The following is a 6818-nucleotide window of genomic DNA, read 5'->3' as shown; positions in this document are numbered from 1 at the left end:
TTGTGGGGTAACACAGATCTGCGGACTGTAATTACTTCCAAGAAGGCTTCGAAGAAGTCCTGATGCCAGTGGCGCGGGACATTGGAGGGCAGTCCCCTCCAGAGAGGGTTGGGTATTAAAATACTTGGTACTCATCCCTTTTTGGCGCCCTCAGGGGGCCGTTCTCCTATCCCTGCCACCCAGTGTGTTTCAGGGCGTAGCGGTCTCCACCGATCCTCCGAGGAGGGCCGGTCATCATTTGATTCGGCTGTTCCTTGCCGGTTCGCCGCTTCAGGGTGCCGAGTCAAGTGTTAAAAAAAACAAAAAAAAAAACACCAGAGGCCAGTCTCGAGAGACTGGTTCCCTTTGTAAATAAGGCAGAATGAAAACTTCTCCCAAATATTTCAAAATGGGTGCTGCTCACAATAGAAAAGGGTTACAAATTCGGGTCTCGCCCGCCCCAGTTTAATGGGGTCCTTCCCACAGTGGTGGCCCCGAGCAGTCTCTGGTAATGGAACAGGAGGTTATGACGCTCTTGCAAAAAGGAGCTATAGAAGGGGTTCTCCTCCCAGCAAGCTGTCAGGGTTTCACAACCTATACTTCATTGTTCCAAAGAAGGGACAGATCAGGTCCGAGGAGCTGGTTTGTTGTGATAGACCTGAAAGATGCTAACTTTCATGTATCCATCCATCCTTCTCATAGGAAGTTCCTCAGGTTTGCTTTCGGGGACAAAGCTTACCAATACAGGGTTCTTCCTTTCAGCCTATCATTATCACCCCGCACGTTCATGAAGTGCGTGGATGCAGCGCTGGCTCCATTGAGACTCCAGGGCATCTGCGTGCTGAACTATATCGACGATTGGTTGATATTAGCTCAAACAGAACAGTTGGCAGTTCAACATCGAGATGTTGTTCTGTCGCACATGAAAAAGCTTGGGCTGAGGCTCAATGCCAAAAAGAGTGTGCTGGTTCCGAGTCAGATTGCAAACTATCTAGGAGTAATCTGGGATTCTACCACGATGCAGGCGCAGCTGTCTCCTGCTCGTGTGAATTCCATTCTCGGAGCCGTGAATGGGGTGAAGTTAGGCCAGTCACTCACTGTAAAACAGTTTCAGAGACTGTTGGGTCTGATGGCAGCTGCGTCCAACGTTATTACTATTGGCCTTCTGCACATGATACCCTTACAGTGGTGGCTCAGGACCAAGGGGTTTTCCCTGAGGGGAGATCCTTTTCACATGATCAAAGTCACGCGGCGATGCCTTCGTGCTCTGGTCATGTGGAAAAAGCCTTGGTTCCTGTCCCAGGGACCCGTGCTGGGAACTCCTCGTCGTCGCGTAATGCTTACGACAGATGCTTCCCTCACGGTCTGGGGGGGCGATCATGAGTGGTCGCTCGGCTCAGGGTCTAAGGGAGGACCATCAGCTCTCCTGGCACATAAATCGGCTGGAGATGATGGCGGTGTCTCTAGAACTGAAACACTTCCTCCCAGACCTGAGGGGCCACCACGTGTTGGTCCGTACGGACAACACGACGGTGGTCTCTCTTGACCAGTCATTCACTGTAAAAGTTTCAGAGACTGTTGGGTCTTATGGCGGCTGCGTCCAACGTGATAACTTTTGGCCTTCTGCACATGAGACTCTTACAGTGGTGGCTCAGGACCAAGGGGTTTTCTCCGAGGGAAAATCCTTTTCGCAAGATCAAAAGTCACGCGGCGATGCCTTCGTGCTCTGGTCATGTGGAAAAAGCCTTGGTTCCTGTCCCAGAACCCATGTGTGGGACTTCTCGTCGTCGCGTAATGCTTACGACGGATGTTTCTCTCATGGGCTGGGGGGCGATCATGAGTGGTCGCTCAGCTCAGGGTCTCTGGGAGGACCATCAGTTCCTGGCACTTAAATCGGCTGGAAATGATGGCGGTATTTCTTGCAGTAAAATACTTCTTCCCAGACCTGAGGGCATTAAAATGTGGGAGCAGACGCCCTGTCGAGGCAGGGGCCGAGGCCCGGGGAATGGAGTCTCCATACTGAGGTGTGGAGCTCACTTTGGAAAACTTTGGTCGAGCTGAAATCGACCTATTTGCTTCAGGGGAATCGACCCAGTGTCCACTGTGGTTCTCCCTATCTCATTCAGCACCACTGGGTCTGGATGCCATGGTACAGACGTGGCCGAGGCTGCGTCTGTATGCATTTCCCCGTTCGCTCTGCTCCCGGGAGTTCTGGAGTAAATACGCCAGGAAGGGGTCAGTCTAATATTGATAGCCCTGTACTGGCCAACCAAAATATGGTTCTCAGACCTAGTGCCACTTCTAGATGGCTCCCTGATGGAGCTTCCTCTCAGGCAGGACCTCCTGTCTCAAGCGGGCAGCATGATAATTCATCCATGCCCAGAGCTATGGAGACTGTGGGCCTGGCCTCTGAGGGGGCCAGGCTCATACATGCTGCTCTCCCAACTGAGGTTGTGGAGACCATACTCCACTCCAGAGCTCCCTCCACGAGGAAGTGTATGCGGCCATTTTTGGCCATAGTCCTCTGGGGGATTCCTCGGTAGGTCGAGACCCCCTTTTTATACGCTTCCTCCGTGGTACTCTGAGGCTGGGGCCTTCAGTACCTACAAGGACGTTGGCCTGGGACTCGGCCGTGGTATTAGAAGGGTTAGCCGAGGCTCCCTTCGAACCACTAGAGGAAGTTTCAGAGAAATTCCTCACCTTTAAAGACCATATTTCTACTGGCTATTTCATCTCTTAAAAGAATAGGAGATCTTCAAGCACTTTCAGCTGCTTCTTTGTGTTTGGAATTTGCACCTGGAATGGTCAAAGCGTTCCTGCACACTAGACCAGGCTATATGTCTAAGGTCCCCACCAAAGTCCCAGGTTCCATCGTACTTTAGGCCTTCCATCTTCCTCCATTTACAACTTCGAATGTGAGTAGAACTCCGGGTGCTTTGGTTTTACAAGATAGTAGCCAGGCACTCGGAGGCACGGCGTAGTTGGGACAGCGTTCCCATCACGTCACTGACGTAGCGTCGATAGTTCCCACGAAAGGGAACGTCTTGGGTTACGAGTGTAACCCTTGTTCCCTGAGTAAGGGAACGAGACGCTACGTCACGTTGCCGTACCTCCAGCATGCCTGGAGCGCTTACTTCAGACATGTCACAGAAGCTAGCGTTCTTTGTTTCCGGGCATGCTTTATAGGTTCCGGTTCGTGACGTCACCCGCCTCTGACGTCGCGTTCTCTCATTGGTTAGATACAATAGTGCTTCACGAACACAAAAATGCAGAGGATTCCCATCACGTCACTGACGTAGCGTCTCGTTCCCTTACTCAGGGAACAAGGGTTACACTCGTAACCCAAGACGTTCACATACTTATGAATGGGGTTATTTTAATAAATTCAGCTATTGTTTTGTCTTGTGAACTAAATGCAAACATCTTTTATGTAAAATATCTTACTCAGAACAGTACTAAACAAAAAATAACATGCATTTTTTATTATCCTTCTTATTTTATTAAAATAATTATAATCATTTTCACAGATTCTGCAAGGGGTTCACATACTTTTTCATGCCACTGTAATGTAATATATATATATATATATATATATATATATATATATATAATATAAAATATATATAATATATATATATAAAATATATTTAATATAAAAATATATATAAAATATATTTAATATTAAAATATATATAAAATATATTTAATATTAAAATATATATAAAATATATTTCATATTAAAATATATATATATATATATAGCCCATTTTTGTCTGCATGATGCAAAACATATTACATTATACTCCAGCCAGTGTCCATTACCTGTGATAGTTACTTCCATGGATACATTTTCTGAAGTTTAGATAATTTAGTATAAAAAAAAAAATTGATAATACAGAGTAAAGAACAAGAACATGGAAGAACATGTGGGGGATACAGAGGAGAAAAAAAATTACAATTTACATAACTTTTTTTTTGTTTTCAAAGCTTTTTATTGGAGGGGATTTTTTTGAAATGATGACAATAGTAAATGTGCATAAGCAAATACTTTGCAGTTAGGTTTGAATTTAAGGTATTTTGCTTTGTGAATATGGTATTTACCCATTATACAAAGTTTAAGACATCATCAGAGTGAATAAGAACCTTTTTTCCAACCGATTTCATCTCTCCCATGTTTTTACTACTTTTCTGGACCTTGAATGTGGTAATTTAATTGTTTTCTATGGAGGATAAAAACCGGATTTCATCCAAATATCTTAATTTGTGTTACGAAGGTCTTAAGGGTATGGAACAACATGAGGGAGAGCGATTAAATTTCATGTTTGCGTGAACTAACACTTTAAGGTTTAAACTTGTATAATAAACAGCAACTACTCAGTCCGGATAAACAAGCAAAGACAGAAAAACCTTAGTAGAGCCACAGGTTATAACCCAAAATGAGATAATCTTTATAAAAACTAGTTAAAAGGATAATGAAAATTCTATCATCATCTACTCACCCTCAAGTTGTTCCAAATCTGTATACATTTCTTTGTTCTGCTGTACAAAAAGGAAGATATTTTGAAGAAAGTTTGTAACCAGGCCACTTTGGGGCACCACTGACTTCCATAGTAGGAAAAGAAATGCTATGGAAGTCAATGGTGCCCCAAAACTGTTCAGTTTAACACATTCTTCAAACTATCTAAAAAGAAAATTATAAGGATTTAACAACTTGAGGGTGAGTAAATGATGATAGAATTTTCATTTTTGGGTGTACTATCACTTTAAAAACTGTGGCTATACAAATAGTGAAAAAAATAGTGTTCTGAGGTTTAGGCCTATTATATCCTTTTTTTTTTTTGCACTCAACTGAATCTACAATTGTTTGAATGACCAAAAAAAATAAAAAAGTTGTTGCATTAGGAGGAAGTTGGGTGAGGTTAAGAAAACTTCCTACAAACTTAACCACCAACAGGCAAAATTGGCGCCACTTTTTAGTTGCGCAACACCATAACCGCACATAGTTTCATTGTACAGAGTTTGATCAGTTATGATTCACCATCACCAAAAACAAAAATGCTAGAGGACAGGTTAGGACAATCCTAAATAAATTAAGCCAAACCCAACCCAACCTTTGCCTTAGTTTAGATTGTGCCCTTGAAACTATTTGCAATGATAAGTCAAGGTCCTTGGGCACAAAACAGCATTTATCACGTGCAACAACCTTGAACAGAAAAACAATTGTAAAAAGTATAAAGTTTGATAAATAAATATATAAAAAACCCCTGAAATTACAATCTACTCTGTATTCAAAGTGATTCTTTTATTCTGTATTCAAAGGTGTCCATTCTGTCCAACAACAGGGCAGATACTGAGATAAACCAGAACGCACTTTGCTGGATATATGATATGTCAGGCACAATGAGTAGGGGAAAAAACACCTTACTGCAGATCCCTGCAAAGCATTAACGCAGTTTAAGCTCAATTAGACATGGAAGCATGAAGATATTATCCTTCAAGACATGTGAGAGTCACAACCATCATCAGACACTGATATGGAGGCTCGTTCATAAGGATTTCCTTTGGTTATAAACCACTTCTTGCAGAGGAATGAGAACTAAAAAAATAATCAATAATTAAAATTATTAATTATTAATCATTAATTAAAATGAAAAATATCTGTTTTAATGTTATTCTCATCTCTACAATGTTACAAGGAAAGTTCCATATCAGCACATGCTTCAAGCACGAATATCAATATAATTACTTATTTTCAATATCTGTAAAGTATTTCATACGTTAATATAAGAATTAAAAAGGCAAATATGTTTATTCATCTTTACAGAACACTTGAAGGTCAAATATGTTTAGCACTTCCTGTCCATGTGCTCATGGCGCAGAAATTCATTCTTACTTTACGTTATAGAGAAATAATAAATAGAAAACAAACCCAAGCACAAATTAATATTCAATTCAGCTCATTATATGCTAAGTTAGACCTTTATATTATTAATAATACCCATTTACACATAAGTTTTTGGTAAAGTCTATATTTCCGCCTACATAATCATCAAGGTGACAGTCTATGGATCTTTATAGTTTTCAGCACACAAGTAATGTGCATGTTTAACATTTTAACAATAGCGCAAACCGTATTAAACAAGTCAACTTATTTATTCACCCAAAGCATGGCATGAAGTTCACTGACAGTGCGTTGTCATCGAGCTGTCACATTGTAGGCCATTCTGCAAATTTATAAAAGATGGAGCGAAGTGGCTTATTGATGCGCAACAGTCCTACTTTTAAATGCGAAAACTGGTCCTGTGAATAAGTGTTTCTTCTATTGTGTGTTGTTTAGATGTCAGTACTTACTTGTAAATGCGATTCTGATTGTCCTGAATGTTCACCACGCGTTTAGGTCGCCAGCACCCGGTGCGAGCACTGCACGTACATCCACACGCAGAGCTAAACGTCACTTCCTACTAGTTCCTAAACTGGCTTTTACATCAGCCAGTAGGCTAAAAGATGCGTGCTGACTTCCGAACCGCCTACTACTGTTTTTGAAAAAAAAAAAAAAAAAAAAAAAAAAGAGGAAGAATTTCTTTCACACCTATTCTGTTTCGGTTACTAAACGTTTTTGGCTTCGAATTTCAGCTTCCTTACTTTTTGTGTTTCACCAGCTGTGTAATATTTCAGTCAGTGAGGTCTTTTTCACTCTGATGATGTCTTGTGTACGATTGGTAAATACCATATTCACAAAGCAAAATACCTTACATTCAAACATAATTGCAAAGTATTTCTTTATGATTTACATTTAAGCCTATTGCCATCATAAAAAAAAAATCGATAAAAAAGCTTTG

At 41.4% G+C, this 6818-nt stretch overlaps 1 protein-coding gene across 1 annotated transcript in view; it reads right to left on the bottom strand.

Moving 5' to 3' along the window:
- tfr1b (transferrin receptor 1b) overlaps positions 1–6437 on the bottom strand; it is a 21101-nt gene extending 14664 nt beyond the window's left edge. The window contains exon 1 of the mRNA XM_067377726.1: positions 6331–6437. The gene's annotated coding sequence lies outside the window, so the exon portion shown is untranslated. The remainder of the gene's footprint in view (positions 1–6330) is intronic.
- Positions 6438–6818: the final 381 nt, after the last annotated feature.

The sequence above is a fragment of the Chanodichthys erythropterus genome, chromosome 23 (assembly GCF_024489055.1).
Source record: "Chanodichthys erythropterus isolate Z2021 chromosome 23, ASM2448905v1, whole genome shotgun sequence".
NCBI lineage: Eukaryota > Metazoa > Chordata > Actinopteri > Cypriniformes > Xenocyprididae > Chanodichthys > Chanodichthys erythropterus.
Note: the sequence above shows the minus strand (reverse complement) of the source record. Positions and strands in the feature narration are given on the sequence as shown.